Raw genomic sequence first — 14,142 nt, forward strand, 5'->3', positions numbered from 1 at the left:
CGCCATCGCCGAGGAGCTGGTTCCGCCGGCCACGGCGACGTCTTGACGCACGGCCGCTGTCGAAGAGTAGTCCCTTTCTGAATTTTACATGACAATTTCTGCAGCTACGTGGGATTTGTTCATGACCATCAGCATGAATTTCTACTGGAGCATCAACACTCAGAACAATATGTATGCATGCAGAGAACAATTATACAAAGATGTGTGTGTCAGTCTGTCTATCATACAATTCTAAACACTGCATGCATGTATTTGTTTATGGATCATTTACTGTTCACAAGTTATTATGGTCTCTAGATAAGCTTAATGTAATTTCACATGAGACAATCATCATGCACATATCAAAAGAATATTAGTTTGGATGGGCATGAGATGACTGAATGCTTGTCACCGTATCAATTGTGAGACAAGATAAGCTATCCTAAGGAACTTTGTGCCTTATCTGCTTGGAATATAGGAAGTGCGTATACCTTTTGTCTTCTTCTGAACCTACATTTATGAACCAAATATGTTCACTACAATTTCAGGTGCATGTATGCTTAGGAAGACACAACATATATACATAGTTTAGTTTTGTTGTTGTTCAATTCTATTTAACAGATGTAGACCAACACACAAGTTTGAATTATTTCACAGACACTTTTCTATTAAGAATTGTTTGCCATTAATTTTTCTTCCTATTGATTTATTTTCTCGTTAGCATCCATCACCCATCGTTGCCCCGTGATGTGACTCGCTTTCCCAAATGCACAAACAAACAAATGCCTTGCATGTACTGCAAAATTTACTTCCATTCAGTGCCAACACATGATCTTCTTACAATATGTGAACAACAGATTAGAATTTTATTCCTTGGGTTCAGATGTGGCATTTGCTCATTTGATTTTGGATTAAATTTGCGAGCGAGCTATTTTATTTAGAATGCACTTTAATAAAATGAAGTATCGTTCCAAGAGGTTAATTAGTGTGGAATGAAAGTACCTAACGAATGTAGTGCAAAAGAATTTGTCAAAAAAAAATCAATAGGATTAATTCACTCATACAATAAAAGCACCTAGAAAAAATATCATATGGAATCAACCCTCTGAATTTTCAGTGAAAAGATTTTGGATCAAAGATACCCGAAGGTGGAATAGAGAAACCACCATAGCCACAATTATTATCGAAAGTGGTTGATATTTGTTATGAACTATTTCGACTACAAATAATAGGAAATAGGCCAAACATTTACTAGACTCGGAGAGGATGGGGCGTGCAATGGTGTTGTAATAGGCAGACGCCGAAGTAGATGGTGGCATATTGACCCGCTTACATATATTGTTTTTCTCCCGTTGCAACGCACGGGACAAATGCTTATAAAAGATCATATCTTGTAAACCGTTACTCCAATTTAAATTATTATATATGAATGTTGATTAGAAAAATGTGGAAAAATTGATTATGATGTAGTTTTAATTAGTAGCGCACAATCGGTCTATTTAAGGTGTACTTTTAATCAATAGCGATGTGTACAATTTGAATATGATTTTATTATACTTATTTAACATTTTTAAAATTCTATTTTATGGTGTAATTTTAATCAGTAGCGCACAATCGGTCTTTTTTCCATACTGATGCCGATCCGAAATGAACATCTTATCAAAATCAGATTGAAGACAAAGGAAACCAGCAATAACCACACATGCATGCCTCGACAAAACATTGCATGGAAGATGCCATGTTGGGGCCTTGAATCATGATTATTTGGTTAGGGTGTATCGTATTGTTTTCTCCCGTTGCAACACACGGGCTCTTTCCCTAGTTTATATACAAGACCATAAACTCAAACTACAGGTACCAAGGTAAAATGTAATACATATTTTGCAATCCAACTTTTTTTTCGTTTACTGGAATCATTAATACTCCCTCTGTTCCTAAATATAAGTCTTTGTAGAGATTTCACTAGGTGGACTACATACGGAGCAAAATGAATGGATCTAAACTTAAAATGCATCTATATACATCCGTATGCGGTTTATAATGGAATCTCTACAAAGACTTACATTTAGGAACGGAGGGAGTACACCGCATGCATGCAAGAAAACTGAGTGGAGGAAGTAGCTAAGTGTCATGATGAGTGCATGCATGCAAGTATTAAACAAGTCGTTAGTATGAGAAAACATCATTAATTTTGCCACGATTACTGTTAGTGGCCTTGTATAGATGCAAAATGTATATTTCATAGTGGCCTTGTATAAGTAAATGGAGGGAGTACCGTGCAATGTTATGAGCACTAGAAGAACGAACGCCCGTGCGTTGCAACGGGGCCACATTAACTCTAAGAGTTCAATATTACGACATTGGCAACCTTTTTTACCATCAAATCCTCACACACACACACTCTCCCCCTCCCTCTTCCTCACTCACTCTCTCTCTCTCTCTCTCTCTCTCTCTCTCTAACACACACACACATAGCCTATTCTCCCCGCCAATAAGACTTACTCAATTGGCAATAATGTGTGGACTTGTGGTGAGCTTGACTGAACTAATGGATAGTGTGATATATTCCTCGTTTTAGCACAATACACATGCAGGCCATCAACTGGGGAAAACGGTTGATTGGGTGTGAACTTCGGATCGTGCGAGAATCGCTCAGCCGTGATTTCCGCGTGAGATTTAATAGCCTCTGCCTATAATCACGCACCATGATCCTATGTTGCCGTTTTCTTTGTTGAAGCATATGTTCAGGTCCACCTGCCGCCACGTGATTCTCTGTCTCCCATTGCTCTCTCCGTAACAACCTTTCCTTATCGTCTGCATCTTTATCGAGAGTAAAGGATTAGCAAGGTCAGCTCAGGAGTTAGTTGGGTTACTGGCCGCACCTGCCTGTGTATATCTTGTATAAATGTATACCTCTATAGCTGAATATGACTGCTTTCAGTTGTGTTGGTGTGTTCACTTTCTGCGCTTCTATTCAGTCGAACAGGAAATAGGAAGTACAAGAGAAACATGGCTTGATCCGAAAATCACGGCACCATTTGACAATAAACTGAATGTCATGTTTTTTTCATGGTTAATCCGCTAATTATAGCAAGGCCCGAACACAAAAAAACATGGGCTCATGAAAAAAACTGCTACGGAAGGGTCATGGCTAACAGCCGCGCACTTGCCGCGGCACATCACCGACCTCATCGCTGGCGCTCCCGCATGTCCACCACCTCGCCACAGCACCCGCACATGCAGCCCACCTCACCGCTACCCCAGCACGTTGATGCCGGTGGTGGTTGGCCGGTCCAAATGGTGGCTCGATGAGGGACCGAACCAACCCGGACCGTGTCGCCTTGGTAGCGTCGCCGAGTTCCAGGGTGGTCACCCGGGGACCGATGGTGAAGACGGCGGGCAGGACGAAGGGCAGCTTCTTGGAGCTCTACCAATACCCACGCCTTCTTCACCAGCGTTAAGTCCTCGATGCCCCAGCCAGTGATGGCCAGGTACTACGACGCGTACGCGGCGATGAAGCTCGCCGTTGACTGTTCTGCCGGCTGTACCATTAGGTTTTCTTTCCTTCTTACCTACATAGGACATAGGAGTATTGACCGATCAAAGGAAATAAATAGAACCTGTTAGTACATATAGCAAAAATGCCCGTGCGATGCAACGGACCTATCAAACTTGTTTTACGTGATCTCAGTTTATGTAATCAATTAATTACGTGATCTCTGTTGTATGTTCTTTCTCTATTCCAAAATTCCACTCACGCGAGTAAGAAGTATTTCACTGTCTTATGCAAGTAGTTCAGTGCATACATATGCTACTTGTTTGTAATTGCAACCTGAATAGAGTAAAAAAAATCGGTTCGGTGCATGGATGGATTGATGGGAACACACTGTCTAATGAAAAGGATAAGAATCACATTGGCATGCATAGATGATTTGAAATTTTAAAAATATAGCATCTACATCTGCGCATCATGAGGAACAATTCCAGAGAAAAAAATTGATCCAGTCAAGTGTATCTTTGGATATTTCATTATCCACTTAGGCCATATTAATATTACTTCCCACGTGGTGCACATCATCCTGATGCATGGGTGTGCCTCGATCCTTACATTGCAAATGTTATTATTGCAGGAAGAGCACACATTCATAAGCTAACGGTTTCACAATGCGTTCTTGCTGATAGTAATTGAACCAAATGAAACGATGGACAAGCAGATTGATTAAGGAACTCTAGGTAATACTTCATGCCGTAAGCATTGGCTCAAAAAGTCAATTTGTAAGTAACAAAAAAGGCCTAGAAGAATAGTTCTACCTAAATAAAGTTTACTGCTGCACATGAGCAGATCCACACAACGCAGAGGGGGCGTGGAGCAGGCCGGTAACCAGGGGAAGGAGCAGAGTAGAAGATTTACACCGCCATCTCCATTGGATATGGTGTCTCCGCCGCATCTATGGAGGCGTCGCGGCTCCTCCTCGGATGGTGCTCGTGGCTATGGTGTAGAGGAGGGGTGATGCATGGGCGAAGAGGCAGGCGGTGCTTGTGGCCAAAAAAGTGGGTCGTTCGAGCTGCGGGAGGAAGGAGGGGATCGCCGGGAGGCGGCGAGATCGGTGGGCGGCGGCGGCGGCGCCCAGGTAGGGAAGTCGAGGTAGGACGCTGTGTTTTTTTAGGGGAATTGTTTGTGAAAATAACGTGCGACGACGACTTAGCGAGCGGATCCCCTTAAAAAAACATAGCGAGTAGATTCCCTTAAAACTGGTAGGAATGGATATGATTAATGACGTTGATAAATAGTGGTGAATGTTGGCCTAATTTACTATCATCATGCATGGAAACGAATCATCAAGAAAAAGAATACTTCCTATTACTACACGCATAGGAAGCTTCCTAATCTCTGCTACCAAACCGTTTCTGCCCAAACAAGGAAGGAAAGTTATGGACGTGATTCGGAAGGAAACAAACATTATGAAGATTAATTAATTTAGATTTGATCTTTAGAGATTGATTGTGATTGATTCTTTTACATAAAGACATTACTAAATAATTTGCGTCAGTATGGAAAGTTCTGATCCGTTCAGTTTTTTTCGTTGTGTGAGAGGGTAAAGTGAAAATAAACGGATGAAGTGGGGGAGGCGACGAAAAAAATCTACGGCGGTTAACCTACGAAAAAAACCCGGAAGAAAGTGGTGGGACGAAAATTGACCGGCGCAGACTACCAACTGCTCCATTAGGAGTAAAGATTTGTTTTGGAGAAGTGATTACTCTTAAAGGAAAATAATCCATTACCTTATTTGCATATGATCAAATTTTAAATACATACCATTAACTTCGTCCTTCAATGCCAGTCTCTTGAAGAATTCTTTTATCCTCTCGGTAGTCCTACCATATATGTTTCTTACATCTAGGTTTTTCCTTTAATTTGCTCTCCATAATCCTACCGTATGATCAAGTTTTCAATGCTCCACACTATTTGTTTCTTAAGCTGGAAATTGTCCTGTATAGTCGATTAATTAATACCTTGGCTCTATAATCTTTTTACATGACTAAAGTTTTTAATGCCCTCACTAATCTCCACTTTTCCGATAGGCGACAAGGTTCTCCGCATTATTTAAAGAGACGAGTCCATGGCAGAATTGCAGAAGGCAGACCACACCAGCACCTCGAAATGAAGAGACGTACTCGATCACCAAGTTGTGTTGTTAGTTGTGCTACTCGCCAATGCAATCCTGGGAGGATGTTTTTGTTTTTTAAAGAAAAGGCCATAGCCCGACTTTATAAATAAAGCCACATGGCAGAGTCACAAGCCCAAACACCAACATGGGGACGAAGCCATCAATAGTTCACGCTATCAGAACCAGGAACCAGGAGCACGAAAGTATGAGGGATACATGGCAACCTGCCAGACACGGCACGCAGGCCGAACAGAAGAAAAGACGAAGCCAACATCGAAGACGAAGAACCACCGACAGGCTAGATCAGACTTCAGGACCCTGCCCAGAGAGAGATGACGCCGAGGCCCGAATTTTAGAGACGAGCAAGTCCAGCACTCCCCGGTCGTCTTCCTTAGTCAATGATCTCCACTGCTGCAAGAAGATACATGATTTGAAAAGAGAGTCAGCAGCCTTAGTAGGAAAAACATGTTCGATCGTAAATTTGTTCCTAATCGTCCACAGCGACCAACAAATCGCACCTAGGCCAACCCAGAAAACCCTCTTAGTCACCCCAACCAACGACTTGGCAAGGTTTCTCAGCTCAGGAAAGAAGGAGGGGTTCCAAGTAACCTAGAGCCAGGATTGGACACAACTCCAGACCAGCTTAGCAAGCACGCAATGAAAAAAGATATGATTCGTGTCCTCCAAGGCACCACAGAGAGCACAAAACTTCGAGCCCGGCCCGTTTCGCTTACCAATTTGGTCAGCCGCGGGGAGACGGCCTCTAAAGGCTTGCCAGAGGAAGATTTTAATTTTTGAAGGAACTCTGGACCGCCAGATGCAAGAGAACCTGTTATGAATTTGGTCAGCCGCAGGGAGACGTCCTCTGAAGGCCTGTCAGAGGATGTTTTTCTTTTATGGGTTCCCTAGAAGTATGGCCGCCCTTTCATGGTGACCTAGAATTTCTCCAGCCAGGTGTAGAGCTCGCATCAAGCGGAAATGCCACAAGCTCTTATGTGAGTAATACATCTGTCACGTACTTTCTCCGTCCGGAATTAGGTGTCGCTGAAATGAATGCATCTAGACATATTTTAGTGCTAGATACATCCGTTTGAGCGAACGAATTCGGGATGGAAAGACTACTAATTCCTTTTGCTTACCACTTACATCCTGGATGAATTTGCTTATACTGATACTGTTTTTCTTTTTGTTAGGTGACTCATCATATTATGGTGTAGAGGCTACACTAGACGTGTATGGCTTTACTTTACAATCTGACCAAATAACGGAGGGTGGCATCTGGATTACCAGCTTAGGAAATGGCCAAAAAATATCCGGCCAATGGAATTCAAATTGGATGGCACGTGAGTTACATTTTGTTATGGTTTGTAGGCTTGTAGCACATATATACAAAATTATTTTAATACTTACTATTGGTTTTTCATTGTGTGTGATGATGCACACACTGGCCTTCCAAAGAAACTGTTCATGTTCTCTTCTGGATTCCACGGTTTATTATGCCCGTGCTGACCATGTTTAGTAACCCAATAGATGTATAAGCCATTGTTGCAGGTTGAGCTAACAACTACTAGTAGTATTAAATAATGAACGTTTGACACCATTGTTAACACTACTATAATTTTTGCAGCCTTGTACAAGGATTCACTTACTCATTTCTACGTGGCATGGGGTGTAAGTTTTCTCATTGTGTGCTTCAAAAAATGACAGGCGTATCTCAAAGTTTTTAGTTTGTACAACCGTGAAGTTCGGTATGAGATCTTACTGTTCCACAACATGAATTTAGTGTCTTGTGGTGCAATGTGGTATACTCTTGCATTTTAAAATCAACAATAACTTTATTTCTTAATATATATACCATAAAACAATAACTTTATTATGTTTCATTTTTTTTGAAAAGGGGTGTACCCCAGTCTTATTTTGTTCATATTGTAGGTAAAACTTTATTTATTAGTACCTTAAAAACCTGTGCATGTTTGAAATGTGAGTGCTATTCTGAACTTGTTAATGAGCTTTCTTGTTACAATGGCAGGCTAGCGGATCGCCTAACAAGCAATGGCTTTCGAAAGACATCATCCAACATAGCTCCAGGTGATGTCATCAATCCAGTTTCAAGTATCAATGGCACCAAACAATACATCACACTAAGGTTATTCAAGGTATATATTAACTCCCAAATGCTACATTTTTTTGCAAGCTCCTTACGTTGTTACTTATTGGGGGCAGTGGAGGAGGGATTGCATTATTGCTTTTGATTTTGGTTTGCTTTCTAGTTTGAACTTGTTGGAGCCAAACAAGTTCACATTGACTTGGGCTGGAACATATGACACCACCAATCCATATTTTCATGGTGGTTTTATTGAAGTGTGCATATTAATGATAATCAACTAGTATTAAACAATATTTCTTAGGAAATGCTTCATAATAAGTAAAACTAAAAATGGTTTCGGGCATATCTATGGTAACACTACACTTATAACAGAATTTTGTTTGATAAAAAGTGACAATGGTCATCCAAAGACGGGTGGGAGGGGGGGGGGGTATCACTAGACATTTATTTATGTTAGGAAACTAACTGCTTATGAACAATGGGCACATGGCTTACTACATCCAGAAATCCATATGTTTTTCTGCATGAACAATGGGTTGTGTCTTGTCATTATTTACATCAGTCGATGCATCTATTTGTTGTCCATGGTTGCAGGATAAATCATCTGGCGATTGGTAAGTACATTATGGATTAAATGGTTCCCCGAAACCAGTTGGTTACTTTCCAAAATCGTTGATTCCTGCAATGATAGATAGCCCAGTTCTACTTCGATTTGGTGGCTATGCAGCTCGCAGCAAACCATCACCAAGTCCTCCAATGGGCAATGGGCATGTTCCATTGAGCGGCCCAACATAAAGCACAGGGCCCATTTGAATTCGAGGAAAAGAAAATTTACCATTCATAAAATAAAGCATGGGAACCCTTTTTTTCATGAGTAGCACATGGGATTTCCACATTGGACCATTTGTTCAGGACGCTTTGGTATCTACTCTCTACCAGACACCGCGACGATCAAGACCTGAACCTATGAGAGTGATCGTCGTGATGAAGGCCGCAATGGAGTAAACTATCTTTTGGCCTGATCGGTTCCTTCAGGTTCAGGGTACCTCACTAAAGATGGCGGCCCTTTTGTTGTTCAAACTTTCCTACAAAATAAGTGTTTCTGTAAAATCTGCTATGATGAATGAAGCTTGGATGAGGAAAATTCAGTATCTCACAGGCTGAGTCCAGAGGAGGAGTTGGATCAGCTCCTGGATGGCAAACTGGCAATAATTCGGGGAAGCCACCTTACGATGTATACTTGCCAATGTACTTTTGCAGGGTACAACTACGAGGGCGGAGTTAAACAAATATTTACAGGTCCTAATCCTTTGAACTTTGGCTTGCCTTGTTTTAGCTCCTAGTGACCATGTTTGCCATCAGATTACAAATAAAGGAGTTAAATGGCTACAGCAACTAGCAAGAGCAATATGAATTTGCAGATTCATATTGTAACTCCTCTGATTAGTAGAATCATAACATGCATTGCAAAGTCACTGGACTAATGATATAAAATAAAAACTTCACCATGATAACAAAAATGAAAGCATAATAATGGGTTGTCGCAAAACATGTAAGCGGATGTACTTTTGATATATGAAGCACTCTTCTCTAGTATTAAGCTTTAAAGAAAATTAGCGATACCAGAAACAAATTCATGTCACTATATGTCCCTCTGTGTCAAATTAGCAAACAATCCATCAAGGCCAACCACACCGACTTGTTTCCATCTTCCTCTGATCTCCCGCCTCGAACTCCATAAGGGTGTCCATATATGGATGAACAATAATACAAAAATATTTTATGTTCATACATCCAATAACTTACTGACCGGGCTAATCGTCAGTGTTTTGTGATCTAGTATTCAACAGGGCAAGCATTAAAAACAATCAATTGACAATCACAACAGGTAAGATCATACACTCCACATACATGAAATCAAGGAACAAGATGCATTGGCAGGAAGAACACTATCAACATGTGATTTAGTTTCGAAGATCTCGACACGAGGAATCGGACGGTGAAAACAGTTAGATTTAGACGCTAAATTTAAGAGATAAATATTTTGATAACGAATCTACGAAAAAAAAGAAATATCATATGTTGCGACAAGTGGCAAACATGGAGTGCACCACTTGTCATAATATGTGGAGGTGCGTGTGAAATTTTCAAAGAGTACTCCTTAATTAGCGATTTCAGGAGTAGACACGCACCTTCCACTCTCCCCTGTACATGGTTTTGGGCCGGCCCTTGTGCGACGCGGGGCACCTTTGTTTTTTCATTTTCTTTCTTTCTTTTTCTTTGTTCCTTTCTGTTATTTTTTCTTCTTTTAAATAATTCGGGATTAAAAAAATTCCAATTTCATAAAATGTGCACTCTGAAAAAAATTCAGGAAAACTAAAAATGTCTGTGAACTCAAAAAGATGTTCCTAATTTTAATAAATGTTCGGGAAATCATAAAATATCCGCGGATTTAAAAAAGTTTGTGCTTTTGAAAAATGTTCACATATTCTAAACAAATGTTCACGTTTTAACAAAAATAGGGAAATCAAAAAATGTCAATGATTTTCGTTACAACTTTTTCGTGAATTTTAAACATTGTTCAAAAATTCAAAAACTGATTACGAAATTTCAGAAAGGTTAAAAAATATTCAAAACAATTTAGAAAATTTCTAAAACAAATCATAGATTCAGAAAATGTCCATGAATTCGAAAAATGTTTAATATATAAAAAAATTGTTCATGGGTTTTTAATTTTGTCCCGAATTTTTGAAAAATGTTTACAGATTCAAAAAACTGTTCACAAGTTTCCAGAAAATTTTGAAAATTGTTCCCTGATTTTTAAAATTTTCCTGGATTTGTCAATAATGTGCATGATTTAAAAAAAGTTCGTGAATTCAAAAAATGTTCATGAATTTTGAAGATGTTCATAAAACGAAAAACAGAAAGAACGAATCTAAAGAAAAATGGACATGAGAAATGGAAAAGGAAATGAAAAAATAATATATAAAAAATAAAAAAAGGAAATTTTAGAAAAATAAAAGAAAAATAAAAACGAAAATTAATAAATAAATAATGAGGTAAAAAACAGAAGAAAAGGAAAAAACGGTTCAGGGAAGGTTCTGGAAACTTTCCAAAACCGGTAAAATAATCCTTTAAAGAATCAAGGTTTATCATCCATGAGCACTTTTAAAATCTATGAACAATTTGTCATATTAATATATATAATTTTGAATTCATGATCATTTTTTTGATCTGCCAAAATGTTTTCGAATTCCTGAACAGTTTTAAATTCATTAAAATTTTAAATAATCATAGACATGTAATAGAAGTTATGAATATTTTTCTTCATATTTGTGGAGAATTTTAAAATTTTTGAGAACTTTTTAAATTCATGAACTTTCTTTATAATTCATGTTCATTTTTTAAATCAAAAAACCTTTTATATAATTCTTGATTGTGATTTTGCTAACCTTACATACATTTTAAAAACCAACAAGCGTATGTTCATTTTTTAATATTTTGTTTTGGTATTTCCTTTTATATAATTTTTGTTTGTCATGTACGATTTTCTCTATCACAATTATCCGTCCATTTTGTTAGATCTGTACGTAGAAGGTTTAGAAAATTCGTCTGAATTATGAGGTACTTGAAAGTTAGCTATCTAGCCGGCAATTGTGCATGCATGCACATGCCTCACTAAACGTGTTTTTCTTTCTTTTTGATTGGGAACAACCAACATGGCTGTTTGTATATGCACACACAGCAATTCGTCCCGCCGAGATGGGCCGGTCCGCAGTTGAATGGCACACACTGTTGCTCCACTAATCAGCGACTACAAGCTCCCACAAATAATGCAGAGACAAGGAACAAACAAAAAGGCTGGACAAGAAAAAACAGGACCACAAACAGAGTTGACATCAACTTAGATGTAACATAGATGTGCTCTAGATAGAACTCTCCTTTAAACACACGATCTGTCCATAAGTGACACCAAGTGGTTGAGAACGACGAGTATCATTTGTTTTTTGAAGTATGGAACCCTATGAAAATTTTCTGACTACGATGCTGCTTGATGTTACTCTAAATTCCAAGAAGTGCATTCGTTTAATTTAAATTAAACAAATTAGGCTGCTTAGAAAGTGTATAGTCAGTTACATAAAGCTAAATCATAGGTTATTTATGGGTCTTTAGACCAGTATTATGTCTTTCCTTGCATTGTTACATCACTTGATTATCCATGAAAAATTGATGCTCCACATATAACCTGCATATTTTTGTCCTTCTATTCATACCATGGGATATTCACCTCCCTATGTTACCACAGTAGTTCACATCTCCCCCTGTGCATGTATGATTCTAACTGTAATTTTGTTTAAGCAATTTTTGGGAAAGTTAGTATAAAAGGTTAATGATCGGCCCCCCTTATTAGTTACTCCCCCAGATCCAAAAAAAAAGTGACGTGTCTTTAGTTCACCTTTTGTTTAAATTTAAACTAAGCCATGACATTTTTTTGGATCAGAGAGAGTATTAGATTTGATGAAACTTCTGTTCAAAGTGCAATCACCATTGAAGATTCTCTGTAGAGCACTAGAATAAATTGTTTTTGCTTCTGCAAGGAGCAGGGGTGTTGGAAATATGCCCTAGAGGCAATAATAAAAGTATTATTATATTTCCTTGTTCATGGTAATTGTCTTTTATTCATGCTATAACTGTATTATCCGGAAATCGTAATACACGTGAATACATAGACCACAATATGTCCCTAGTGAGCCTCTAGTTGACTAGCTCGTTGTGATCAACAGATAGTCATGGTTTCCTGGCTATGGACATTGGATGTCGTTGATAACGGGATCACATCATTAGGAGAATGATGTGATGGACAAGACCCAATCCTAAGCATAGCACAAAGATCGTGTAGTTCGTTTGCTAGAGCTTTTTCAATGTCAAGTATCTCTTCCTTAGACCATGAGATCGTGTAACTCCCGGATACCGTAGGAGTGCTTTGGGTGTATCAAACGTCACAACGTAACTGGGTGACTATAAAGGTGCACTACAGGTATCTCCGAAAGTGTCTATTGGGTTGACACGGATCGAGACTGGGATTTGTCACTCCGTGTAAACGGAGAGGTATCTTTGGGCCCACTCGGTAGGACATCATCATAATGTGCACAATGTGACCAAGGGGTTGATCACGGGATGATGTGTTACGGAACGAGTAAAGAGACTTGCCGGTAACGAGATTGAACAAGGTATCGGTACACCGACGATCGAATCTTGCGAAAGTATAATACCGCTAGACAAAGGGAATTGTATACGGGATCGACTGAGTCCTTGACATCGTGGTTTAACCGATGAGATCATCGTGGAACATGTGGGAGCCAACATGGGTATCCAGATCCCGCTGTTGGTTATTGACCGGAGAACGTCTCGGTCATGTCTGCATGGTTCTCGAACCCGTAGGGTCGACACACTTAAGGTTCGATGACGCTAGGGTTATAAAGGAAGTTTGTATGTGGCTACCCAATGTTGTTCGGAGTCCCGGATGAGATCCCGGACGTCACGAGGAGTTCCGGAATGGTCCGGAGGTAAAGATTTATATATGGGAAGTCCTGTTTTGGTCACCGGAAAAGTTTCGGGTTTTATCGGTAACGTACCGGGACCACCGGGGAGGGTCCCGGGGGTCCACCAAGTGGGGCCACCACCCTCGGAGGGCTGCATGGGCCAAGTGTGGGAGGGGCCCAGCCCCAGGTGGGCTGGTGCGCCCCCCCACAAGGGCCCAAGGCGCCTAGGGTTTGGGGAGGGGGCGCCCCACCTTGCTTGAGGGGAAAGTTTCCCCCTCTCCACCCCTTGGCCGCCCCCCTAGATGGGATCTAGGGCTGGCCGCCGCCCCCTAGGGGTGGAAACCTAGGTGGGGGAGCAGCCCCCACTCCCCCTATATATAGTGGAGGCATAGGAGCAGCCCAACACATGAGAACTTCTCATCTTGGTGCAGCCCTACCTCTCTCCCTTCTCCTCATATCTCGCGGTGCTTGGCGAAGCCCTGCTGGACTACCACGCTCCTCCATCACCACCACGCCGTTGTGCTGCTGCTAGATGGAGTCTTCCTCAACCTCTCCGTCTCACCTTGCTGGATCAAGGCATGGGAGACATCACCGGGTTGTACGTGTGTTGAACGCGGAGGTGCCGTCCGTTCGGCACTAGGATCTCCGGTGATTTGGATCACGACGAGTACGACTCCTTCAACCCCGTTCTCATGAACGCTTCCGCTTAGCGATCTACAAGGGTATGTAGATGCACTCTCCTTCCCCTCATTGCTGGTTTCTCCATAGATAGATCTTGGTGACACGTAGGAAAATTTTGAATTTCTGCTACGTTCCCCAACAGTGGCATCATGAGCTAGGTCTA

At 40.5% G+C, this 14,142-nt stretch overlaps 1 pseudogene; it reads left to right on the top strand.

The window, feature by feature from the left end:
* Positions 1 to 6,544: 6,544 nt before the first annotated feature.
* On the top strand, positions 6,545 to 8,550 carry LOC123077059 (uncharacterized; annotated as a pseudogene).
* The last annotated feature ends 5,592 nt before the right edge of the window (positions 8,551 to 14,142 follow it).

This window comes from Triticum aestivum, chromosome 1B (genome assembly GCF_018294505.1).
Source record: "Triticum aestivum cultivar Chinese Spring chromosome 1B, IWGSC CS RefSeq v2.1, whole genome shotgun sequence".
In the NCBI taxonomy this organism is placed as follows: domain Eukaryota; kingdom Viridiplantae; phylum Streptophyta; class Magnoliopsida; order Poales; family Poaceae; genus Triticum; species Triticum aestivum.